The sequence below is a fragment of the Temnothorax nylanderi genome, unplaced genomic scaffold (genome assembly GCF_030848795.1).
Source record: "Temnothorax nylanderi isolate EJ_2023f unplaced genomic scaffold, tnyl_v1.0 TNYL_tig0060_pilon, whole genome shotgun sequence".
Classification (NCBI taxonomy): domain Eukaryota; kingdom Metazoa; phylum Arthropoda; class Insecta; order Hymenoptera; family Formicidae; genus Temnothorax; species Temnothorax nylanderi.
In genome coordinates this window covers 154,748-182,608 of record NW_027249122.1, presented here as the reverse complement: position 1 = coordinate 182,608, position 27,861 = coordinate 154,748, and the positions used below count along the sequence as shown (strand labels likewise).

General features: G+C 45.4%; 1 protein-coding gene across 1 annotated transcript in view; it reads right to left on the bottom strand.

Moving 5' to 3' along the window:
- Window positions 1–27,861, bottom strand: part of LOC139773293 (uncharacterized) — a 174,814-nt gene that overhangs the window by 127,656 nt on the left and 19,297 nt on the right. The window lies entirely within an intron of this gene.

Sequence of the window (27,861 nt, the reverse complement as noted above, 5' to 3'; positions counted from 1 at the left end):
GTATTCGACTCTCAAATAATTTTTTTACATTCATACATTCTGCGTGACGTACTGCAGTCAGTCTTGGGACGCCATAATCGCGGGTGACACGAGCGATCAGCCCTCGCGTTATACCCAGGGGCATCGTTCTACAACGTATGTTTCTTTAAACAAGCCGCTCTTTCGAGTAATGGTCTGCTGGGCTCGGTACTTTACCGTCTTCTGCTTTGCATGTTTCAAACCTACTAAAACTCTCAATAATCCGATCGAGAACTCAATTCCGCGCGACAAACGTGCCGCGTTGTCAAGCACGATATCAAGTATAGGCCGTTATAAGAAAATCATATATCGCTCGATACGTCTCGCTTTCCGATCCAAGTAATAGTGCGATTCAAGATTTTTATTTTTTATTAACAAATACATAGATTATGTTTTAATATTATTTCTGAGCTTAATGATTAGAAATAATATCGTAGGCTGTCTTTTAATTGAACGGAAAATGGCGCGGCAAATTCGATCAAGGTTACATAAGGCGGCTAGTTTTTCGTTGCGCGTTGTCCGGCGACACTCAGGCATGAGGTGCACGGTATACGTACACCACTGTGCAAACGTGGAACGTCTTGAGATGCGCATACATTACGGACACGCGATCTCTCGTATAGAACTCGCACTGAAAATTACAATTTAAATGGCCGCCGTCCGTTCTCCCGTGTCCGCTTATCTTCTCGTTTTCATCTAAACATCTCATTTTTATGCGCCATTGAAATTCCACGTCCCTTCTTTCGCCGACGCGCTCCTCGTCCCTCGGTCACGCGATACGCCGTTGTCACTCTGCGGAACTTTTTCGCCCCCGTGGCCGCGCCGCGCCGGTTCGATACACCATCGGGGGTTACTCTGTTCGACCGCGTGCAAACTCGAACACGCACGCAGGTCGTGATGAGTCGGCACGATCGCGCACGCACGCATATACATATATCGACGCCTCGGATGTACTGACGTACCGCGAAGACACCCTGTGTATAAGTCGTCGTGCGGTACGAACGGTACGTGGCATCGCGTTGCGTCGAGTTGCGTCGCGTCGCGTCGCGTCGCGTCGCATCTCGTCGCGTCTCGTCGGGCACCTGTGCATATCCTGTGCGTTTCCAGCCTGCGAGACGCCCCGCGCGCACTCTTCGCAGGCCGGAGAGTTGATTTAAAATTGATTTATGCAAATTGGCGCTGCACGAGCAATTAACAATTCCTTGTAGACCGGCTCGAGTATAGCTTTTCGACGAGGGGAGGCTGCGGGGATGGTTCGGCAAGGCACCGAGTCCTAGGACTCGGCGGTGGAGAAGGTCGGAGGGGGGCCAGGCATACCAAGGGAAAGGGCTGGCTGCACATAGCCGAGCTGATGAAGGACGAAACACAGAGAATGCGCGATGCTCCGAGAAAATGGAATTAATTTGCTAGGATTAAATCCGCCTAGCGCCGCGCTATAGAACGCTGAATGTTTCTCGCGTACGTGTGCGGACTTATTTAGACAGAGAAAGAGAAAGAGAAAGAGAGAAGGGGAGGAAGACAGTTCCTGAATGTCTGAAGAAAACGATGGGCGGAAAGATATGACAACAATTTCAGACACCAATTCGATAATAGCGTTTCGCTTGTATTCTCGAGTATCGAGATGTCTTAATTTATAAATTAGAGTTTTTAATCTTTTTAATGTAATGTATACACAAGAGCGAATAACAAAAAGTAAACGAAGCTACAGGATCAGAAAATCAGGGATTGTTGCGCAAGACGAATGGCTACTTATTTTGGTTGCCTGCACACTGCCCACCCTTAAAGTCTTCCGCATCGGTGCAAATGGACGTCGTTCGTTTATATATTCCCACGTGTCCAAACAGGTGTCTACGCATTGTTCCGGCAGCGCTTTCTCTAACAATCCTATTTCTAGAATTTATCCTGAATAGGTCGACTTACTCCAAACATACGCAACCATGATGTTAAGGGATTCCAGAAATGTAGAAAGTTAATGGTATCTAAGTAAAATATCGATATTATTTATCACACAAACGTCAGGCAAAAGAAAGGCTAATTTGATCAATATGAAACTTGTAACGAATATATAGCGTGACGGACGTTGAAAGCGGTGAAAAAATCGATATTGCTCGTATTGAGGCGTCTTCGTTAAACATTCAGCGTTCGTTAGGGCCGGCACCCAAGCAGAAGATTATTTACGCGACAGTTAAGTCGTCCCGAACAGTTTCGTAGGGTAAGCTGAGTTCGGTTGACACATGGAAGAGGCGGCCAGCCAGGAATGTGCTAATGAGATCATTTAGCTGCCCCTTCCTGGCCCCTTTGCACTCTTTACCCCGCCCTCGCGTTTACCCCGGATCTACGAGGGAAAGAGACTACCATTGCTTGATTTACACTAACGCGCCAGGAACGTATTTAACGTTAACGAAGGCTCCCGCGCAGCACAGGACTTCTTTGACTAAGTAATTAATGGCCAGCGTTACAATAAAGTATTCCGTGTAAATATATGATGTGTAGTTGTTGAAATATCCAATTCTATAGCGTATCTAATATACAAAGGACTGAGCTTTACATATAATTACTCAGTTGTAAATTAAATCAAGAGCGGTTGAATATTATAACATTAATCCGTTAAAATTATTTTCGTTAGATATAAATTAATATTTATTGTATATATTATAAAATGTTAATTTATATAGCAATACACCATTTAATAAAATTCGTCTGTGAATAGTTTGTATGAAATATTTCTCGTAGCGCAAAATAATCGAGTTGTTCACCGCGTTCGATTCGTGGATCCCAATCGTGGAACTTTCGGGAGACAAGATATGGCCACAATAAAGCGGCGTATAAAATAATTGGCTGTAAAGTTCTGCGCTCACGTGCGGAGCCGGGGACGGGACGGGGATGGCGTAAAGGGCGAAGGGAATTGCGTGGCCTCCCTCTTCGGAGCTCTCAGAAAATTCCGCTCGGGGCTCCACGATCGTAAATTTCTCCGAATATTTTATTGTGTGACAATTTTTATGGTAATTGTCATTATAAATTTGCTTGGATTATTTATGCTCCGGGCGCGAATAAAGGGAAGGCTTAGGACGTAGGAGAGAAAGAAGGAGGTTCGAGATGAGAAAGGGTTGTTATTCCTTCCATCATTTGGCATTCGTAGGAAGATCGGAGATCACGGCGCGTAAATCAGAACGTCGATGAGATCTGCGGGGTTCAGAAGGCCTCGTGAGAATTTTCGAAGGGCGCCCGCTGAGAAATTCATTAAGGAGCAACTTGTTCATGTCGCAACTGTGTGCCACGGAATTTCGCGAGCCAGTGGACACGGACATGCGTTTCTTTGCCCGCATCTTCGCACACCTTTACCCGCGACAGTCCTAATGGCTGATTTAAACGATCCTTTTCGATGCGCGCTTCCCGGACGTAAAACTGCTCGCTAAAGACGCGCTGGTAACGTGTAAACAATCAAGGAACTTTGGTGGAGGCGCGTCGAGATCCTCGCTGGGATTTTACGAGGCGGCGTAATTTATTGCTAGAATCGCTCGGCGCGGGCGGATTATTAGAATCTGTAAACAGACCGTGTCATCTCGTACACGCGAAAGGCTGTAGATTGGAGCCATGGCGCCCTGCGATTGACAACCTATAATTGGATGCGCTGTGATCGTAAATGGCGCGTATCTACCGGTTAATGATTTTACACGCATGCAATGTAATCGAGTAATCGTTACAACAGACCTCAATAATCAAAAGTTAGGAAATAGTGGTATTATTTCATGAAACCCATATGCGATAGATTTTCTTTCCTAAAAATTATATTCTGTATAGAACATTTGCTTCGTGTATTGAATCTTCTTTTCGCGGTGAACAAATTTGACGCCTTGTTTCCTCGAAATTCTCTACGAAAATTTGACGCAGCAAATTCTAATTTGCACGGAAACGAACGTTAGAGCCTCGAGAATCGTCGCGTGGGACGCGTCTCATACTTTTCTTGGTTTTTCCCTTCGACGCAAGCAAACGAAATGAAAGCCTCGAAAGGTCCCGAACTAAACAGAAAGCAGGTTGCGCCGAGGTAAGACGTTTAATGAAATCAGCACGGTGTCTGTCTCTTCTCGTAGACTCTCCTCGGCGCTGTTTTAATTATACCGGGGCTCTCTCGCTAGTTGCGCATCTTCTCCTCTCTCTCCGCATCTCCGCTCATCACGCTCGTTGTGCCGCCGACGGGACACGCACACCGCGAGACCTTTAGGATGATTAGACGAAGACGTTACGAAATTAGTATCCTTGCAGACAAAATTGTCGAAGGGAGCAGGTTGTTACGCGCTCGCGCGTTCCTACACGTGCGCGCGGCAAGCCGCCGTTTCCACGTTTCCAGTTAGTTGCGGCATGTTGGATGCGTTTGTCGAATTTACGGGGCGCGTCTACTGTCGAGCGATTTAAGAGAAAAACCATTTTTCTCGGATTGGCAATTTTATTTAATTCGGCGTTTCAGAACGAAGTATACAAGGCCAAAACGAAGACGTGTCTTTATAGTATTTCTTAACGCGAAAGACATTTCGATTAATTATTTTATTTATTCTCAAAGCACTTCATCCGTAATGTCTTTTTAAATTATTATTGCCTCTCTCGAGTCATTCTTGTTTCATGTTATCCATATTTCATACCAAAGTCGTGTTCATTCATTCGTCTACCGTTTCTCGATTCCTCGCGATCGATATTCCTATGTTAATTAGGATCGAGCGGCTCGCCCGCAGAGAAGAACGTATATCCCGCGAGATCGATGATCCACGACGAGCCGAATGCGGCGTATTCGAGGACGATTCGGTTCGATTGCGCCGACAACGCCGGGGCATTAATTAGCGTGCATAATTGTTTACCGGCGCTAAACGGAGCTGGATCAATATTTAATTGAATGCCTGCTAAATGCCAGCTGCATCGCCGCGGCTCTCAAATCGAGCCGGTTCCTCTGAATAACGGCCCCTGGGATACAATGCCCTGAGGAGGGGGCGGAAAGGGGAACATCCCCTTGTCGTATACGTTGTTCTACTCGGTACCTCATTCCACACCGCGTCTTTCTCCCCGACTGAGTAATTATGATTTGAAAATGATCCATCGTTCTTTATCTCACGATGCGTGTGTTCTTTATAGGGGCTCATTAACTCTAATTTATTAGACGTTACATTGTGGTCACGCGTGCAAATATATCACAAAATTTACGTACGCCGTAGATTTGCAAATCAATCGCGGCAATTTTTGCTTTTCGTACAGAAGCTATAGTTGATTTTCGTAGTTCTGAAACACTGTATCCAAATATATGCTGCATATACACGCTTTGATTAACCCCGTTGCAGAAATTATTCTCGCTATCTCGAGATTATGTTCGCGGTTATATTGCATCCGTGAAATAAGAGTCAGCGAGCAGGGATAGCACTTCGTACGAGGGTTGCAACGGTGCGAGGAAAACAGGCAAATTGCGGCGGTCGACAGACGGGGCGAGGGGGGCGGAAGGGCCAGGTTCGCGTGCCAGTGCTTTTCCACCCGGCTTTCCTTGTTCGGAGAATTCTGACGGCTCCGCGTTCGGGGAGTGGCTCCGTGTAAATTTGTGTAATTAAAAAGACGCCGCGCGTCGAGATTTTCTTTTCCCTTGTCTTACACTTGGAAAGATGTAGCGAGAATTCAATGTTGAGGAATATTGGTCGCGCGAGTGAGTTCTCAGTAAATACGAGACAAAAGAAATTTTGGTGTGCTTGCTCAATAATCAAATATATTATTTATGAGCCGAAGGAGGATCGACGTTAACTGAGGACTTTAAGGAATGATTTAGAAACTTTTAAGGAATTATTACAAGCAAATGATGCGAGAACAACGGCGTTATTTTTTTTTTTACAGTCGGAAGACAATATAAGAGCGGCGTCGGTGCTCGCGGCGAACTCGTTAAATCCTCGGAAAGTTACTTTGAAGCGCTCGCGAAAACTCTAAAGTATCTACAAGCCCATTGGATAATATCGGGTTGGGGGCTCGGCAGTAGGGATGGAAACGATTACGATCGTCATAGTCGTATATTAGCATAGACGAAAAACAGACTCGTAAAACAACCACCGCGCCGCGTTGCATCGCGACGATTCTGTTTCCATGGAAATCACACGTTGCGCGATTTTGACGTCACACTCGCGGAAACATGCAATATTTATTTCCTCGTTATTAGCAAAACCGCACATTGGTTCAATATTTTTATCTTCGCTTCGCTTCTCGTCTCCTATCGTCTTGTCGTATTGGTGTAGTGCTGCTGATTAAACGCCAAACGGCGAATTTTGTTGATTAAACGGCTAATAGACAGGAGACTAAAAAAGTCCGAGATTGCAATTCTTTATGAACGCTAATATTTGCTCTATCACAGGAAAGTTCCGAGGAGAATTAATTGATATTAATCGAGGAAGTATTACTCATATATATAAGTAATATGAGGTATACTGTATAATGTCGTGGGAATTGTTAAATAGCGAATGCATCGGCTGGTTTAGACATGTTTGCTGTTACTCTTTTCGAGAGAAGTGGGTACATTGCGCAATGCCGGCGCGATATATGCAGTTATTTTTAGCTGCCGGCACATAAAGTAATTGAGTGTCCATCACACAACCCAATGTCCGTTCGTTCGCCTCTTGCCCTTCCTCCTCGCCCGATGGTTTTGCACATACCGTATAATGCCTCGGACATGCTAGTGATAAATGATTTCGCCAGATTGGTAACGTTTAGTTGTGTTGCGTGTCTTGGCAGGTTTGGAAATTGCTATTCCGCAAAATCCTCTCTGGCTTTTTTTCCCCGATGATAGATCAATTGTATTCAGCAGGCGTATTACAATTCCGCCTCCCTGGAAAGCGTTCTTCCATAATAGAGATATTTCGATGGCATTTTTTGATCCTAACACAGCACTTTGATTTAATAGAGAATCAACGGTAAATTATGAAGAATAAATATCATAAATTAATCTCTCCTCTTTATTTCTAAATTTCACGGTATTCTATGTCATTAACTTTGTTTTACGAAATCTATATTAATTCGTTTTCTCCCGTGCTCGGTACGAATATAACTTACCGCGAAAGCGTTTGCGGCGGGCGTCTATTTTAAAGTTCGATAGTTTCAAATACGGCGCATCCGAGAGGCGTTCGATAAAGAAGAACACTGATGTATAGGTCGGCGCGCCTGTTCCGTGTAGTTGTATTTAGTAAATAGTTCCAAATGCGACTTCATCCCTCGCCATCCTCCTTGAGTTCCCTTTTTAATCGCTATCTAACTTTCTAACCATTTTTCTTTGGACCGATAATCTCTAATATTCTCCTTCCATCTCGTCATTTTTGTCGATTTTATATGACGATTCTAGATTTAGGAATGTATGTTGACTTCTTGTGATTCTTGTGAAGCTGTTGCTTGACAAATTTATGGTATCTTCGTCACGCGATACAAAATATAGGGGGACATAGCACGCGGTATTAATGGTCGCATTATGACCTTTGAATGAAGTGAGAAATAAAAGGATCGAGCATCAGGCAGCGAGATTCCCAGACGGTGCGAGCTCGACTGTTGCTCCACGCTCGCTACCCGTTCGACGATGGCCCGTCGTGCCTATCTCCCTTTCGCTATTTCCGGCGCTATCCGTCAGAGCCGGTTACGGAGACACCGAACGCACGCTCCGGCGACGCCCCTCGTCCGATGCCATATGTCTTTCACAGACGGCGTGCGCCGAGTTATGTCCCTAAAGAGGTTTCTATTTACATCGCCACTTCTCCACGACACGTAGCTGTCTCTTTCTTTTGATCTTGCTAGATCAACAGCGTGAGAAAACGTCTTACTAACGGAGCGTTCAGGATTTATGACGACGCGATTCTTCCGCCCGCACCCAGCCCTTTTTTATCCGCTCGTCACTATTATCGATATCATTAACATCGCGAGCTATGCTCGCGTCAATGAACGAAGCGAATTCGAGTAATGTCGATTCGAAAGAATAAAATCCAGCCTCCGAGGACATCCTATACTCCTGTTTTTAGAACGATCGGTCTTAAAACAAGGAGTTACGCGAGATGAGCGTATTTCAGAGTATGTAATGAAAGATAATATGCGTCGAAGAGAGTAATACGCCGATGCATCCAGCTCTTTGTTGATACGCGGATGTATCTTCGTATCGGGCGTATCTATCCGCCGCGGAAAGGACACATATTATCCCGGTACTTGTATTCCATGCATTAGCGGGGACGGAGCGCTAATGCAGAAATCTGGTATCGGTTAATTAATAACCGTAAAACTCAAACCTCGCGTGCGCGCGCGCCCGCACGTTATTTGATTTCGTCGGAGATACCTCTTTTCCTCGCCCACGCAAATGGCATGAAACGCGATACCTTAAAAAAACTTATTGGCCCGTAAGTTACCGCGAGACCTGTCTAATATTCGCTAATGCGATGACCGGTGCCATTTCTTCCTCTTTTTTTTTAACGGTAGCATGGAAACCGTACACCCGCGGAACAAGAGGAAAATGTTCGGAAAAATGACATGGTTAGATGTTAATTGTTCATTGTTTCAGTTGACTATAGAAACACCAGGATTCAGATTTTTAAGTCTAACCGGCACATACGTAATCTACTTACGATAAATTCTCAATAAATCATATGCATGCGATTGCGAGTTTGTATGTTCTCGTGAATAAAATTTGGCGAGTGTTAACTCTCGAATATCAGACAGGTGTCGCATTTTAGTTGCTATTGCGATTCAGTGTCGTTCGATTACGAGCGTCGACCACAAGTTCGATTAATGAATCGCGTGTTAATAACCAGAATGCTGTAGAAAAGGCTGGTTGTACACATACAGGCACGGATAGGTCGCGCGTTGTGCAGGAGAACGAGAGGAGTTCGGGGGAGGGAATTTAGTCCCTCTTTCCTCGGTGAGATGCGGTCGGGCACGGGAATAGGAACGGAAACGGGAACGAGCACGGGCACGGGCACGGGCATGGGCACGAGCACGGGAATGGGATTGGCAACGGGTGCGCGGGGTTGCGTCGCAGTCGCGCAGTCTGTACACGAGGACACGCTCTCGCGTGCAGCCCTCGCCTTGGGCTGCGGAGGAGCCTCGCAATTTAACCGGTTCGACATTCGCCTCGAGCTCTCGTAATTGGCAGGACGAATGAAAGAGCTCCGCGCGCGCGGACGAGGATGAGTGGCCGGGATTAACGATGGCGAATGGATCAGAAATTCTCCGCGAAAATAAAGTAGGTAGTAGGTGGCCCACCCGCCTGCCTACCGCGGCTGAGTGTAGCTGTAGTCCGTGGCCGTAGGTACGAGCCTTTGTTTGTCGTTCGCTCCAATTACCTCCGGCCTCTCCCGGTAGCTTCATAATTAACTCCCACTCATTTAACAAACTTTACTTTTAATGTTTTAAAAATAGTAATTAGCAGTGGCGGCAAGAGAGGAAGAAGGAGGATGAGGAAGCGGCGGAGGAGGAGGAGGAGGAAGAGGGAGAGCAGGGGTAGAGAGGAGACGAAAGAGGGGTTGGAAACCTGGAACGGGCGGACGGGAGACGAGGTAGAGGGGGTGGAAATGGTGGAGGAAGAGAAGATGGAAGGAGCGTAGCGGAGCGGAGGAGGAGACGCCACGTCGGTGGTGGTGGTAATGCTGGTGGTGGTGGTGCGGGGGTTGCAAAGGGGGTGTAATTAACTATCATGCAACCCCTTCCCAACAGCAGCAGCCGGCGTAGCAAGGAGGTAATTGGACCGGAGTCTTATACGTGTGGAGCGTTGGTGGGTGGGGGACGGGGAAGAGGCTGCCAGGATAAAGGGTTGCTTAAAATTGCACACAGTGCTGCATTATGGAACCTCTGACGAGCTTCCAGGGAACGGCCGTACGGATGGCGGCGTGGAAATCCATTAACCCCCTCCCCCTCCCCCTCCCGCCACCATCTCCTGCTCAAACTCCCTCCTCGACCCCCATCCAGTCGCGAATTAATTGCGATCGTCTAAGGACGAGTCTTTGTCGGAGTCTGCCGCGACTACCTGCATGGTCGAATTCGCGATCCAATTTGAGGGATGCGCGTAAACAGAAGGTGGCTGCCTGTCTTACAGCTCAATGAGAAGATAGGTCGACGTTCTTTCGAGCAACTCAATTATCGCGTGTTCGGCTAGGCGATCGTGTAGCTAAATGGGGACGGTCAGGCGATTAGATGATTTGGTGTTTCGTTACTAGTAAATGATTGCCCCCACGTCCCCTGCGTAGTTCCGTATCAATCTCTAAGCGACAATAGCAGTGTCAGCCTAACAGCAGATTGGCGTCTCGACGCTGATTAGTTGGCGACACTAACGAGGCTTCGCCGTCCCCGTGAGGAAACCTGTGGCCCGGCCAAAGGTCTTTAAGTCCTAATTAATGCTGCCGCGATTCCGCCCTGATACGACGTCATAATCTCTCGCAGATAATACCTCGTTCTCGCGTTTTTTTCTCGCCAACTACTTTTGTAGCGAAGCGAGATCGACTCGATTCAACTTCGCGGCTGCCTGAATGTATATCCGGTTAGAGTTTTGAATATAATGGCAGGCAACTACTAGAACTCGGAAAGGTGGAGGCGGCAGCGGATGGGAAGCTGCTGGAAAAGGAGGGAGGGAGGGAGAGGTGGGCAAGTCGAGGGCTGCCTTTGACTGGTTGTTGTAATACAACAGCAATTAGCAGTAAACCTAGCCCTCCCTGCCGAGCTACCAACCTGTATGCTTCATAGTGTTTGCCTCGTCGTCTCGTCAACGAGGAGACGTGAAGAGGTTTAAGCCTTGTTTAACTCGGCAATACGAAATTAGCAATTTCCTTAATGCAGAGCAAATTATTCGGTTGCGGCGCGTTAAGTCACATTTTTTCGCAATTCACCAACGACGACCTCCATTCTCATTGCCAAATGATATATCGCCTGAGATGCTTTGCCACGCGTTCTTTTTCCGCGCGATTAATCTTAATTTAGTAAAAATAATCATGATTCATAGTTCTTATATGGAGTAACTATTAGCGTCTGTAGTTAATAACTCTTTTTTCGCCTTTTCTGTCGACGACGGTGCCTAATGGACGGCTTTCATTATGCAGATCGAGCAGGTGAGCTCGAGGTTTTAAGCGCTTTTAAGATCTCGATCGGTTGTTACTTGACCCTCCGCTTGATCGGCTGATCGCGAGCGATTATCTATATTTAGCCGGGTGTGATACATATTAGCCCGCGGTCTTCTTTCTCGGAAAGAAAAACACATTTTATCGAAAGCAATCTCGTTTGTTAATAAGTATAATATTCAACGGTACTTTAATATTAGCATAGAAAATTGCGACTGTTGTTATCCAACCAGCAGCTGCAACACTGTGTGGAAATAAATTGACGCGTAGGAGGGAAGGGGGAGGGATTCGAAAAGTCTGAGAGGGATACCTCTCGAAACTATAAGATGCGCGAGAGTGGCTATTTTTTATTCACGCACACATCTTCTTCATGCATCTTGTGCCACGCGGGCATCGAATTATCGCGAGCATTCACGCCGACGGATATTTACAACGCATTTAAACGAAACACCTGTTTCCCTCGAACGCGCCCCGCTCGCCTCGCGCGTAATGCACCCTCCCGCCTCGCCCCTCTGTCGTAACGTCCGCGGTATCACACGGTACGTGGATGTCGCATAATTCAGCCGATGTGATGAAAATAAAAAGCTACTCGAGCTACTCGGCGGAGACGGCCAATTAATTTGCGCCAAAGTGAAACACGCTATTAAGTGAGCCACGCTCTCGGTCTCTGGCGTCCCGAATTCTCTCGTGTATCGTCGTCGTTTAGTTCCTCAACTTTTAAAGCGCGTTACACGTAAGTGCGAAAAGTGCTGGGTGTATACGTCTCAACTTATTATTATATCGTAAATCCGAAAGAGAGTCCCGAATTCCGCGATACGCTAGAGCGAAATCAGACGTGGCCGTAATGCAAATACTCGTAGTGCAACAACCACGTACAACGGCGGTACGTAGCTACATTTTCGCCTTAAACACCAAGCCTCGTCGGACGGACGGGACCCTCCATTTCCAAGGATGAGCGCGCGCGCGCCAGGTAGACACGGCCCTGAGGCAACACCGGCGGACCTCGATAAGCATTCAGATTAGCGTGACGCCTCGAATGTGTTTACGTTTAATTACGCTAAGAGTCTCCATTAGGCTGGACCGCTGCCAGGCTCAATTCGGAGACCGCTCTGTTTTACCGAGCGTAGGTGCACCCACTTAACTCGCCCCCACCTTTCCCCCTGTCTCCCCCTTCACGATCCTCTTCTTCCGTCCCTCTTTTAATCTCTACATCTTCCGCTCTCACCTATCTTTCTCTGTCTTTCTCTCTCTTTCATTCTCTCCCTCCTTTCGCCAGATCCGTCGATCTCCCTCATTTTTGTCTCCCCGTCTTCCTTGCATCCCACATTCGTCCCTCTTTTTCTTACGTAGGACATGAATGCCGCTCGTGTGTTTCTTTTTACGTCTCTTTCTTTGCGCCCGTCGGCGGCGCGCAGGAAGAAACTTGTTTCGGGAACGGGAACTGATACAATTCTATGGGCATCATGGTCCCGGCGCTTTTCAAACACCACTCGCGGCAATGTCTAAGCTTTCAACTCTCTCGATCGCCCGCGACTGGATTAGTCGATCCGCTACGATCTTGATAAAGCGGCCGACGAGGGCGACGAGTTTGTTAAATTTTGCATTACGTGAAATTCCAAAATTTTTTTACGCACGATAAGAGACAGATAGTAGACTTAAAAGAAGATGAAGATATATTCCATTGTATAAATTATTTCTAACTTCTTTAACAAAGGAGCAATTCGATGACTTATGTAGAATTATCGAATTAACGAAGATTTTCCAAAATTATCATTCTTTAGTTATCATTTTTTTTTCTTTCCTCTAAGTAGTTGCGTTGTAAATCGACGGACGGGTATCGAACAAACAAGGGGCCTATGGAAGAAGCTCGAACGTGTCGCCGTGCAAACAGCGCGCTCAGTTAGCAGCCTAACGTCTCCTCGGGTGGCCGGCGCGGTGAGGGGAGGGTTGGCGGAATTTAAAAGCGCTTTTAGCTTTTAGCCCAGGCGATACCGCTAAGAAAACGTTTTAGCGGATTTCATTTGCCCCGTCGCGGCTTCGTAGCGGCCTGCCGAGACGATGGATCGCAAGAAACAGCGGAGGGACAGAAGGGAAGGAAGGAGATAGGGGAAAGGTAAAGGGTGAGAAGAAGCGGTGGTAGAGGCGGTTGCTCCGAGGGATGTTGGCAACACCGGTTATTAAGTAGATGCTACATTGAATGGGTGGATGAATATTTAAGACGTTCAACAAGTTGCGGATTTTTCTTTAATCAGGCTAACCTGCTGGTCCCCTCTTTTTCTGCCGTGGCTCGGCTTTCTCATTCTCCTTGCCGGTTTCTACTTGCTCAAATTATGGCGCGAAACGAGTCAAGCTGTTTATGCAGCGAGAGAGAAAGAGAATCTCAAGGAGTTCGCTGCTTGACACACTCGGTCACATTTTGCTAGTGATCTTTTTGGATATCTTATCGAAACTCTAAGAGGGAAAGAAGTCACGAACGTTTTAATAAATTAAAAATCAACTTCTCTGACGATGATTCTTTTGTAATCAGACTATTACGGGAACCGTAAGATTTCGGGGAATTAAGAAACAGTCTTGATGCGTCTATTTAGATTTTGAAATCTCTTTCAGTTTCCGTTCTCTCTCGTGTTCCAGTGCTGATTTAAATGTGGCTCACGCGGCCAAATCGATCGATCCCTCGTTCCATGTCCATCTTCGGATTGGTCCGCGGTAGCGGATAGGTCGATGGACAATCGGCAAGAATGAAGTTTTATTTGCGTCGTGTATTACTCCTCGCGAGATAGCGTAGAAGGGAGGGAAACGTAAAGGGGCGCGAGAATCGGAGGAGATCAGCGGGGCGGGAGAGCAGAAGGAAGGAGAGGAGGTAAGAGAGGGAGGGCTCACGAAACACTCTAAATCCCCGAGGCAAATAGTTTTTCTTCGATATCCGTCGGCCAGAAACAAACAAGATTCTTTATAGACGGAGCAAACCACTCTTCTATAAGTACACCCGCTCTCTTCGCCTTTCCGCTCAATCTCTCTCTCTCTCTCTCTGTCTCTCCCTCTCTGTCTCTGTCTTTCTCTCTCTCTGTCTCTCTCTCTCTGTCTCTCTTCGTCTCTCTTCTGTTCCTCTTTTTCTCTCACGGCGAAATGTCTGCCTGCCTGTATGTGTGTACGTACACGCGCAGGCGCGTACGTTGTTTGCGCGCGTTCGCGAGTGCTCGCCAAAGTAAAGTAAGCTTTTAGCGGAGTGGCTGATTTATCAATGTATTTATTCCGAGATATTGAATTCATTTAGTTAAGTAGCGCCGGCGGGGGCGGCCTCCGCCGCGCTTTCTACAGCTATTTTCACCTTCGCGTATAGCGTGCTCCATGAAGGACGCGAAGCGGTAGGTCTCCGTACGCGAAGATAGCCCTGGATTTTTTCCCCGATCCATCATATAAAGCAGGTTAATGAGCCGCTTAATATGAAAAATTACCCCCCGGATCAATAAGTTCGTTAAAACAGCTGGCAAATGCTGAGCGTTTGGTTTCCAGTTGATTAATAGTCGGATCATTCTTCGAAAGTGGCGTCGTACGAGCCTTAATCAACGTTATTATTTAACATTGAAAGTTGAAAAGACTAATAAGAGACGCAGATGAGTGCTCGCTGGTAGTAGTAACCGTCGTTTGGGACACCCGGTGTATTCGTTCGATACCACGGGCGTCGATATTACGAATAACTAGTTCAATCTTCTCACTCCATCTGAAAAAATTTGCGCTATCGGAAATAAAATATCGCGCGCAATTTTTTATGTAATATTTTTATTGTGCATTTCATCGATTTGCGTCAATCTATGCTTCAACAATTTATCGCCACACATGACGCTTAGTAATTTGAGATATTCGAAATACCTTTATTCCCGGCTATTAATAATATTGCTAAATGCATTAAACAAGCGCGACCGCTTTGCCGAATAAAAAAACATAATGCAACAATAAGCCGGACGCGCGCGGCTTATGAACTTTTAGGTATTTATTATTTGCGAAACGTCGTGATTTAGTTCCCGTATAATGATTAATCCTCGACAGAGTACATTTACATATTACAGCATGAGTAATTAACTTGAGCCGAAAGTATGACAAATGTTCTGAATTAATGATGTATAATTAAATCAAGTACCGCGCGCGGATTGTCTACGTCAGCTACATATTTCCGTAATCAGCTTCTCTCATTTAATTTGCAAATTAACATTCGTAACGCGCGAAACAATTATTTCATAGTCATTTCTAACATAATTAAATCAATCATCTAATACGGAGTCGCGTATTAAAACCGGTCACCCGCGCGCACGACGAATGTGGGAAAAGGACGTTAATTATTTGGAAAAGTTTTCTCATCGGTACAACGTTTATAATCCCGCGAGTTTTATCATCGGCAAGATCGTCCATTTGCTCGTTTGCGTTAATTCCCGTTGGCCGGAGGGGGTGTATAACGAAAGGCCGAGAAGGAGCACGCTCTCGCGCGACTAATGTCATTTCTAAGTACACACGCCTATCAGGGCGGCATACAACATACAATTTTCCGATGGCGGCGTACCTGCGCTTTAACTATCCCTCGATCTAAATGCACTCTAATGGACTGCATTAAACAGAGAGACGGTCGAGAGGGGTTTGAGAGGCGGGGCGGGGGGAAAGGCCGAGAGGACGGAAGGGTGAACTCACGACCGGTGCCGGGCACTTTCAAAGAGACGCCCAAGAGACACGCCGTCCGTGAAAAGAATTCTTTTCGAGGAAATCGCGATCACTTTTTTTTACACATAATTAAATGTGTCAGGGCAACGATCGATTAAATCGGAACGTTATGCTACAAGCTGAGGAGGCGTTACTGTGAAAATATTTTGCTGAAAGTACTCTACTTTTTCCTATGCAGGCACATTCACAAACAGTGTTGTTTGATTAATTACATTTAATGTATTATAAACTTCCCCGCCTCTCATTTTTCCTCCTGTATCTGTCCGAGTATCGATGAAATCAAAACGTACACGACAATGAAAGAGAATTTTACCATTTCGGTGATTTCACTCAACCAGTGAATCGTCCAGTTTATCCAAGCATAGTTTTCGGCTAAACGGTTCGGCCGCGCCAATCATTTTGTTCACTGATGCATTATACAATTCTATGCATGTCTTTTTTTTCTATGCATGTACATAAGCATCGTGTAAAAGAAATAGTAAAATATTCATTTTGCAACAAGATGCATTAACAATTGTCTGCTTTTTCGAAACCTGCTACTTATTACTATTTTACGAATTGTTTTACTGTTAGTATAGTAGCTTTTTTATACCAGTCCGTACGAACCAGTTTTCAACAATATCCCAAGATAAAAACAATAAAACTTTTAAGTGTATGGAAAGTAGTTTAATAAGATTTTATTAAACAAATATTATAGTTTTAAATTATATTTTGTATTTATAAGAAGAATAAAATTATATCTTTAAACATATAACTTTTAATTTAGCGGGCAAGTAGTTTTAAAGAGAGGGAAGAAGGTTTTAAATCGTTAAGAAAACGAGCATATCAAAACATGAGATTTAAAGAAAAAAGAATCCTCTATCACGATACGCGAAAAATGTGACGCGAGTAGCGGAGCGAGGATGAACGCGCGGTCGGGTAGGTTAAAAAGAACGAACAACTAATGACCGGAGTCGTTGAACACACGATGAATTAGTTATTCCATATGCAAATTTGGCTCCCTCTTTTGGGCGATTTCGACCGCACTGATCGCGATCGAAATCCGAATCGCGCGTTTGTTGCGCGGGCGTTAACGCTGGAAGGCATCCGGCCGCGGGTCACGAATTTATGATTGTGGCATACCTCCGGATGAGAAAAATCGCGAGAACAGAGAGAGAGAGAGAGAGAGAGAGAGAGAGAGAGAGAGAGAGAGAGAGAGAGAGAATGAGTGAGTAAAAAAGAGAAAGAGAGAGAGAGAGAGTGCGAGAAAAAGAGAAAGAGCGGGTGTGTGACGACGCTGAAAAAAATGCCAGCGACACGCACGAAAATAAAAATGATTACGTACCCCACCGCGGACGTACGTGCGCTGCGTGTCACGCACACACGTACGCGACGTATCGGAGGAGCACCAGAGGAGGGAGAAGAGGAAGGGGTAGGCGTGTGCAGGGATGCACGACCGTTACCGCGATGTTTTGTAATTTAAATTAATTGAAAAATATGCACTGTGTGTGTTGTCCGATCGCGCTCGTGTCGCTGGAGAGAAACAGCGGGCGAGAGGAAACGCGACGCGGGGAAAAAAGGGAGAAAAAAATGCGTGAACTGTGCGGGGAAGAGAGTAGGCTACAGTGAACGAGCGCAGCGCGCGGAAACTGCAACGAGAGAAAGAGAGAGTAAGAGAGATAGAGGGACAGAGGAAGAAACAGAAAGAGAGAGAAAGAAAAAGAGCAGAGCGACAGAGGGGAAGCGGAATGCAGGTACACCGCGGGCCAATCATTCGCGCCGGTTGGCCAATAACTTATTGGTTTTTCACGTACGATTTGATTCATTATCATTCTGTTATTTATATTTGTCCGACCTGCTGCGGATTTCGGGGATTTGCGCCGCGAACGAGAGAAACGCAGGGAAAAATGCAGCCGCGTCGGGGTTCACGCAATGAGCGAAGTTTCCGAATTGTGTCGCTCCTCCGTCAAAGCTTATCGTTCGTAATCATATAGTGATATAGTTAAGTAATTTCAGTCAATTGCGACTCGTCATTTTAAATTCGCTTGGTGTTATATTGAATGGCATCTAATAATGCTCGCGACAGGCATTTATTAACATTTTTATTTTTTAACGGCTATTAAGCTTACACAATGAAAAGAAAATTAAAGCCCTAAAATTCTCGCAGTCTCCTTGCTGGCGCGAGAAAGAAAGCGAAAAAGACAGCACGGAGAACTCTCTATTTATTCGCGGCAGAACTCGACGTCCGCCGATATTTCGTCCGGAATACGTTTGCACGTAGACAATTCCGGAAAGTCTCGCCAGGACTCGCAGACTTCAGGACGCGCGCTCCTTTTCCAGGACGAGGCGCCTTAATCATTCACGAGGGCCTGACGGCGGGCGCGCCTTTAAACGATCCAACTGAAATTCGTCCGGACGTCCAACGTCCGAATTTAAATCCTCTCAAATATTGAACGCGCGCATCCGGCCAGGCGTACGTGTACACTCGTAACTTCTTTTCCTTCCCATCCCGGCCGCCATATATCTATATACAGCCGTTCTCTACTCCCCGGCCGAACGCACCCCGTTAAACCCACTCGACTCGGCAGAGAGAATCGTCGAAAAGCGGATATATAATAATGCTCGGATATTTTGGAAAAATGCGCGCGCGCGGCATCGACTTTTGCCGGACGGAGATTAAAAGTCGCAGTACGAAATCCCGCGGAACCCGGGGATTAAGTCGAGTACCCTCTCGAGTACTATGTCGATATTGTTATCGCTCGTTGATGTACACAATTTATCTGTGAGACTCGACGGACCAATGGTATTCCAAGCTCAAACCGTATGCAATTCTTTATCTATTTGATACTTAATTAGTAACAATTTCGATTACACAATGCCAATTAAAACCTTTGCTTTTTTTAGCGAGACAAAACTCAACTTAAAAAAGAGTGGAATATACTTATTTTACAGTTACATTAGTTTGTTAATTTGCCTTTATTATTTTTATAATTTAAAAACAGTTTATATTCTCCAGCGAAGCATCATCATCGCGGTCTGGTTTTGCGCTTGCCGTGGCACAGGAAATTTGCGATCGCAAGAACGCAACTGCAAGCAAACACTCGAGGACAGGTATTCGTTCGTTACGCGGTTCATAACGCGACCGTGATACCAGCAATAACTCGACCGGGCCTTAATTACTTTAATTAATTAGGAAACGTGGCTTCGTCGAAGTCCGATCTTATGGCGAGCAGTATGTATCTCCCGCATTGCACCGTACGCCAAGCCGGCTCGTGTGAAAGAGCAGCCCGTTTCCATGCCGCGCGCTATATGGATACCTGCCCTCGAAATATCTTCATTAATAACCAATCCTTTCATCTAACTTGGTTGCTCTGCAAAAGTCGAGCGTACGATGCTCGCTGTCATTAAATAAATCGAAAGAGAAATATATAAGTGTACAATTCAACTGTATTATTAACAGTAAAATGTAACGATCGATTAAAAATATTTTACTTACAACATGAAATTTTTAGATCTGCAAATTGATACTACGTTTTATCGAGCCGCGCGTTCTAAGAATTTTAAATTCTAATATTGTAACACCGTAAAGTATTAATTAATTACCGTTTGAAAACGGCTGGCACGCATCGATGATATAAAAAGTCACTGTTCCTCGCTGCAACAAAATCAAAAATCATCTTCGCCAAGTCACGTCGACCGCGCGCGTTATTTTTTAATTAAACGCGCTCGGTATAAAGAACCAATACGCTCGGTATGTATTATCGTCATAATTAAAGCGGCGATCCTGCATGGATATTAAATAAATGTTTTGCAATGGCGGCCGCCAAACAATGTCAAGAATTTTGATGAAACCGCCAAAACGCGTTTCGCGTATTTATCGCGATGATTTTCTCGACTTCGTTCGACAGGTGCGAGACTTCGGAAACTTTCTTCGCGGCCGGAAAAAGTAGCGCGCGACACGAGAACGATATTTGAAATATCTAAAGGATCGATCCCTCGTGATAATCTAGGACGTTATTTCAGTGGTTTAATACCTTTATGGCATGACAAGAACGTTATTAGCATCGACCACCGCCGTCCTTTCCCTTCCGTCCTTCCTCGTTCACTTTCGCGTTCCTAAATTTAATTAAATTTCACGGTTTTTCGCGATTAAGGGACGGCGGCGACGGCGTAGGAGGCGTTACAAAATTAGTTTCGGCCGGGATAATGAATTTCGTTAATTATGCCTCCGCGAATCGGCGCGAGCGTCTTAATCCGCCTGAACGGCTGATGATAAGAAGCGAGCGTTTAATAGCCAAACAAAAAATTACTCTTACCATTATCTCTTTGAAATATATATGTACGTACAACATTCCTCAAATCAGACTCCGCTGGAAACAATTCTTTAATAATTCTCGGTAATCACATATTGTGATTATCGCTTTTTACTTCTCATCGTGCGAGACATGAACACGTGTTTATCATGAAATAACACTGTTAAAGGGTTAACGAACGCGCATATTTCAAGAGTCGTAAATGTCACGACGTCGCAGAGGGGCCAACTTTCTTCTAATTTCATAGCTGTTAGTCCTAACGCGCCGCGTCGGCTTTGCCTATTCTAGCACCGATATGTTGCGTCGGCACCGCATCGCGCCGGCAAAAAATCGGTGTTTGCGGGCCGATTTTTGCGCACTCGCGTCGACGCGCTAATCCCACCATAATGCTGCGTATAATGGCTCGTTAACCGCCAGATTTATTCGGCGGCGACACGCGTGCGGATTTTTCCGCGACTCGCCGTGAAACGCAAAAACTCACTTGGTCGTGACAACGTGTAATTAGGAATATTCCCTCAATTTCGCGTCGCACGAAATTTCTGCTCCCGAAATGCATGTTGGATTTTCAAGACTCGAGCAATGTGCAATTTGATATAATTTCAACTTGAAAAGAGCTCGTAAAATGGGTAGATCTTTTCGTTTGTCTCTCTCATTTTTGAGGCACTTGCAGGAAAAGCTAAATTTGAATTGTAATTGTGCACACGTTCCAACGTAGATATACAAAGAAGATCGAGAAGAGAATATATTTCAAATGGCAGTCGCGATCCATGAGATTGACGTCACGCTTACCCTGGCAAGATCGAGCGTAGCCGTCACCCTTCTTCTACTTCCTCATCCTCCTCTTACATTTTTCCCTCCCCCGGCAAATTGTCGTCGCGTGCGGATTCCCCCAGGTTTCGGAAAGGACCCTCGCGAGGAAGGCGGTCTCGAATTTCCATACACGCACCGCAGACCGCCGCTGAATATACTCACTTCCGGCAATAGATTTCCTCCGTCCCCAGACCACCCCCGCCGCGCGCACCCCCTTCCTCGGCCGCTGGGCTAGGATAGTTAGTTAGGGGTCGGAGGGGTCGTGCAGTGGCGTACACAATCGGGGCTATTGTGCGCAGTGATTTGTGGGGACGATTTTTTGACTTCCGCCCTCGTGGGTGGTGGAAAACGAGAGAACGCGCCGCGCGCACCACGCGAATTCGCGTCAGCCCTCTCCGCCGAATCAGGAGATACAGCTAAATTATCGGAAAGGCAGCGGGTTAAAGGTCGATTGCCGATTTATTTACGACGACTGCGAGGAATCAGGGGTGTGCTTTGCAACCCCTCCTTCTATCTTCTCGAAGGGCGAATGTATACCCCAGTTGTTTTTAATCCCAATGCTTACTCTAGGTTGCCGTATGAAAAAAAAGCAGCGACGAAAGCTTACGAATTTGTACACTAAGAGGCTTTAGCGCAAATTAGTAACAATGCTTATTACTTTGTTTAATGCACGGTTAATCATTGTAGATCTACGGCTCATAGTTGAGCCAACAAACCGTGCGGTGCACTCAACACGCTGCATCTCGCACGCGACCGCATCTCCCGCTCGCCTTTGCTCTTTTTGTTTCCTCCTCGATGGAGGTCACGGGCCAGGACTCAACGCTATACTTACTGGCCGCCAAGCTCATCATCTTACAGACATTTCATTATATGAATCAGACAACGGCATCCAACAGCCTTGCCTCCTCCTTTTCTCTCTACAAGAAAATAACGTTCAACGAAGGAGAACGGAGAGAAAGAAAGAGAAGGAGAGAACGACATCCGAGCTGCGATCTCCGATAGGCCCGGTTTAATTTCTGATTGGTATTACCGCAGCGTGAATTGAACGGCCGGCTCCGCGATTATTGCAATCGAATTCGAGGCCGTGAGAGCGCGGGTATTTTTTCACACGCAATTTTTCATCGTGGTGCACGTTATAACGCCAAATCGACCGATCGCAACGCTTTTTCAGGACTCGGGAAAATGGGGAAACCACCGAGCGTATCCAAGCGATGCGATTTTCGAATTGCCGTTAAGCAGCGCATTCGGATGAAGCGACGGGGTGGCGCGTTCGACCAGGGAAACGCCAAATAAAGTATTCATACGAAATACGTAGATGCGCCGGCCGATTATAGGCGGGTAAACATTTGTGTAGGGAGGAGGACACGCGGATACCTGTAACTCGAATCTGGGTTAATGTGTGCGCTTGCGAGTGTGTGTGCTCGCGCGCGTTGTAGGTACCTGCACGTGTAATCAGTGCTAATGCGTCCCTAATGGTGACTAAATACCAAATCATAGTTTGATGCGCTCCCATCAACGACGCTGCATCAACGAAGTGTTACATCGGCAAACAAAATCAAGCCGGTCGATAACGGCGAGCGCAAAAATCCCACGCAAGCAGACGACAAAACGTGATAGGTATTATTGTTGAGAATCCACAATTGTAGACGAATGACATTTTCCCCAAAAAGTATTAAGTATCACGGTATATTTGATACTCGAGGATTTCACATTTTATTTATTCCGTTCTAAACACATGATTTGCAAATTAGTCTTTAATAAACTTGTGATCTAAAGCGTACACAGAAATGTCTAATTATGATCTTAACAAGCTTTTCGCGGAGACAGGAAAAACAGCTTACGGCTGGTTTAATCAAACGATAACATCGATATCTCTCGCCTTATTTTCTTTCGCGTAAAAGGTGAACATTAATTTCCTGGCTTAATAAGCGGACCGCGTTTATTAACGAAGCTGCGGCCCGAAAACGGACCGAGCGTGAGCGCAGGTTATTTGTTTCTTAATTAGAAAGAAAACTTTGACTCGCTTCGGAGGCGACGATCATCGTTCCCAACTCCCATTAGAACTCGTTAACGCGGTATTGGAACGATACGTCTCGCGGGAGGGCGTAACGTGGGCCCTCGTTTAATCACGCGAATCCACCCACTCGACAGTAAACAATATTAGCAAAGCTAGACAAGTCTTTTTAATTTCGAAAAAGATTCTCCAAAGAGACTCTTTTTACGGGGCGAATTAAATCCCACGAGTTCGTGTAACGTAAATAAAATATTATATGCTTTAACTTGACAGTGTGCACGGTACAATCGCAATGTTAAATACAACATCGCGAAAATAATTATGACAAACATTACGTTTTGCAGAATATGCGCGCCTCAATTTTATTTTTATTTGTAACTTTAACGTAACAGTGTCCTCCGTTTTAGTCGCAACAATTATTCCGGCGTTTAATTTCGTCGTTAAAATTCTCGAGACGCGCGAATCAGGCGCTCACAATTAATTGTACGACGCAATGAGACAACTATTGCACACGCGACAATGGCAGGGAAAGAGGGAAAAAAATAGAAGGGTAACGGGCTCGCGCCGGTATTAATTTAAACGATAAGCAAAGCGCACCAGTTTTTCCAGTCTGTTGAGCAAACTGCTTACGTCTCCGGCCGCGAAAGAACGACGAGGTGGCGGACTCTATGCAGATGAAAGAAAACTCGTTACAGAGTGACAAGTGCCCAGCATCCTCATAATTATCACATCCAACGTAATTACAGAGTACGTGCCTTATCCTAACCTGACTAACTCCGGCTCCATAAACGACTCCCACGCACGGACAAGGCGGGTTTCTTCTTTTATGCACTTCGCCGGAACATTTAAAAGCGTCACGAAGAGAAATTAATAAATAATTGTAATCTCTTGCGTTCTCGCGCGCACGTATTTACGTGTCACTTGTAAAAATATTATCCGTCTATCTTTAGTCCTCGAGTCCAAGAATAAAAGACATGCTTCGCCGATTACGTTATAATCTTGACTTTATTGTTAAAATTCATGTCGTGGCTGAAATACCCGCGTTGCACTCGCTACACGACCTCGCGAAATAATCGAGTCAATTATATGGCCGGCCGGAAGTGTCGTAAAAAATGCATCTACCCCCGGCGATACGTGGTTATCCAGCGCGTCCGTGGACGACAGGCGTCTCTCCGGCATCCACCCACGCATCCAGCGGCTCTTCCGGCGAGAGTTTTATTCATAGCGTCGTCCCGCTAATAAAAAAAAACTGCGCATAGGAACATTAAAGTCTTCGCGGCGCACGGCGCACGGCGCAGGGCAGCGAAACAGCAGCCGCTCGGGCACCCTTTTAGCGATGGGCTAATCCTCGCCGGTGAGCACCGAGCAATAGTTTACTGCAGGAGAATCAATGAGCTCTTCCATTGAACGAGTCGATGTATAATTAAGAAGCAAATAATGTGCTTATGTAGCGGGATACAATCCGGATTGGTCGAATCGCAAGGCAAAAATGAATCCCTGGGCGATTTCTACAAATGGAGTCAAATTTTTGAAAATTGAAAAGAAACATCATAATTAAAGATAAAATTTCCAAAAAGTTTGTAAGTACGTTTTGTGAGGAGTTTTAATGCGCTCTCGAAGAATTTCGTTGTACTTTTTTTCGTTCGCTACTCTTCCGAAAGATATTCAGCGAATTGACGCCATCGCTACTCGTTGCTGCTCTGTGCGTTCGCGTTAACAAGACACACATTATATCGCTAAAACATACGCAAGAGCATACGCGCGGGCGCGTGCTTCTATGTTGGCAGTCATAAAAAAAAGCGCGCGTACCTTTTCTCTCTCTTCATCGTCGCCTCTCTCATCTCGTCGATACTCACGTACAAGTATCCTACGGCGCGCGGAAGTACTCGCGTTATGTACCGACAAACTCGAATCGAGTATGCTTTACGATCGGTTTATTCGCGGCCGGCTCGTGAGACGCTTCAAAAATGGCTGACGTGACTTCAGCCTCTATTTTTTATTCCACGCTTCATTCTATTTCCTTATCTTTTATCCCTAGTCGTGCCGAGTATCTCTAGACGTTTTTTGCATTTCGATTTTGTATATTTGACCATTTTGAAATAGAAAAACCAATTTCTGCAAAAACTAATACAATACTACTTCTTTTGTTTATTCATTTATTTATCCGCTAATGCAACAAGACTTGGCGTTATTATAATCTGATTTTGTCGCATGCGACAAGAAGAAAATTTGTGAAACGTTACATTTCGAACATGTTTTCAAGTCAGATCAATATGGTGATTATGCTAACAACACGATAGGAAGATACCGTACTTCTTGGCGTATTCTAATTATAGCAATTAATGATTTAGCGTTTAGGGAGTGGAAACCAGCCGTGTCGCTGCATAATCATTCGTAAATGCATGTAACAGCAAGCGGCGTTTAAGCGTAGGTAGATGCGCGTCCTAATACGCATTGAGTGAGCGATAAATCACGGTGCGCGGCTTATTATGACTGCTAGTTTATGTGAGTGAGTTATAGCGAGTGAGTAGGAAAGATCCGTAGAAATTGTTCACCGTGATACCTAAAATATCTTAGGCCGGATGATTACGATTCTGTCGGTGCCCGTTCGAAATTGATCGCAAGACGAAGAGCGGTCTACCATTGGCATCCTTAGATTTTAATTCACTATAAGCAAAATTCGCAATAATATCCACGATTACGCTTCGTCACATTCGATGTTGATTCGAGACCAACAAATAAATGCCCAAAATTACGTTGTTATATACTCTCGCAGAAGCGAGACACTCTCTCGCGTGCACATATAAATATTTCACACGTGACACGTAACGAGTGAGCGAGAGTAAAGCTTAAAGGGGCTCCGTACGCGCATCGCGTCTTGATTTACGCGTGAGAGGCGTGCCCTACGGAAGCCGCAATTAGTTTATTAATAATTAGTGAACGAGCTGCTGCATTCATGCGTCGCACGAGTGTATGAAGATGCTTGTAAGTTTCACGAGATTCCTCCCTCCCTCCCCCTCTCTCTCTCTCTCTCTCTCTCTCTCTTCCTAGTACGTATTTATTCATCAACGCGAGCGAAAATATAAGTAGCGTTTCATTATCGCTGTAATTTAAAAAAAAGCAACACCTTCGAACTATTAAAAAGAAATGGAAAACCAGAATATGATATTGAATCTCTAATCTAATTACGTACAAATTTATCGTAATGCACAGACGTAGGCAGGGAAACGTCCACGAATAAATCAGTTAATTACCGATAGAGAAAAATAGAGGACATAAATCGTGTAGGAGCAGACCTCTGGCTTGGATCACGTTTCTCTCGGGGCGGGAATCGCAAATTTGCTTAGAACGCGGGTGCCGCGCACGAGTGCCACGGCTCTGGCATCACGTGCTACGTGATATTAGATCGTATATCGTCGGTAAATATATAGCGTAATAGAGAGAGAGAGAGAGAGAGAGAGAGAGAGAGAGAGAGAGAGAGGAGAGAGGAGAGAGAGAGAGAGAGAGAGAGAGAGAGAGAGAGAGAGAGAGAGAGAGAGAGAGAGAGAGAGAGAGAGAGAGAGAGGGAGAGAGAGAGAGAGAGAGAGAGAGAGAGAGAGAGAGAGAGAGAGAGAGAGAGAGAGAGAGAGAGAGAGAGAGAGAGAAAGGGGGGAGGTGACGTAAATAAAAGTGGTTTGGCAGAGGCGAAGAAAATTACAACGGCTATTGCCCGCCTCAAAACATCACTCACGGGTTTGTACGAACTCGGCAACCGACACCTCTGTTCTTGCGTCTTGTTAAAAACTCGTTGATCCTTCAAAAGAGATTAGATATATGACATTTTATTTCCGCAAGGTATATCAACAGCACGCTCTTTACACTTTTTCAAGCTGTGAGTTGCTCGCTAAATACGACTTCTATTAAAAACATACATTTGATACACACACACACACACACACACACACACACACACACACACACACACACACACACACACACACACACACACACACACATATATATATATATATATATATATATATATATGCACATACATATATCCTTTATAGATAGTTCAAAAAGACTATCGGCTGCGTCAGCGCAAAACCTTGAAATCGTAGGAAATTAAATTTTTTCCTCGTAGATCTGAACACACTTGGCCACAAATTCATAAGATTCAATATGCTACGAGCAGATTGCCAGGGCGGGAAAGGCGCCACAGCGTCGACGTTGGCCACGCGCGAGTGTGGAAAGGGGGGGACGAGAGGGTTTTATAGTTTACATCAAATACGTGCCCTCCCCTTCTCTGCTGCCACGCGGGGGTAGCAAGTTTTACACACACACTCTCTCTCTCTCTTTCTCGACGTCGTTGCATATTTATCCGCGATATATGAACTAATATCACGTAGCACGTGATACCAACGTAGTGCCACTCCTGACCAGCATCCGCTTTATCTTTTATTATTTGAAACAATATTTTTCAATGAAAATTTAGAATGGAAAATCAATAAAATGCTGAACGCAAATAATACTTGATATTAACAATGTAGAGAGTACGTTAGGAGAATATGCGCTGAATATTTCAACTCAAAATCGGCAGAGTTACCAAAATTCCGTGTAATTTTCCAAAAGCGATAACAATAACGTATCTTCCGCTATAGCAAGAGTTTAGAATTTATACGGTTTAAGAAGATACAAGAGACTGACATTTGTTCGTATCCGCTCCGCGCTCGGATCCATCGCTACAAGCGAGGCGAGCGAGCAAGCATACTGAAGCTAAAAGGGAAATGAGAATGAATGTAATAATATATTTAATATTCGCCGGGTCCCTGCCTCCTCCACTCTCGGTATTACAAGTCAACCAATATTCTCGCCCCCGTTCTGAATCCTCCCCTTCATCTTCCGCCCATCCCCATCCTCGTTCTCATACCTACCACCCCGCCGCGTC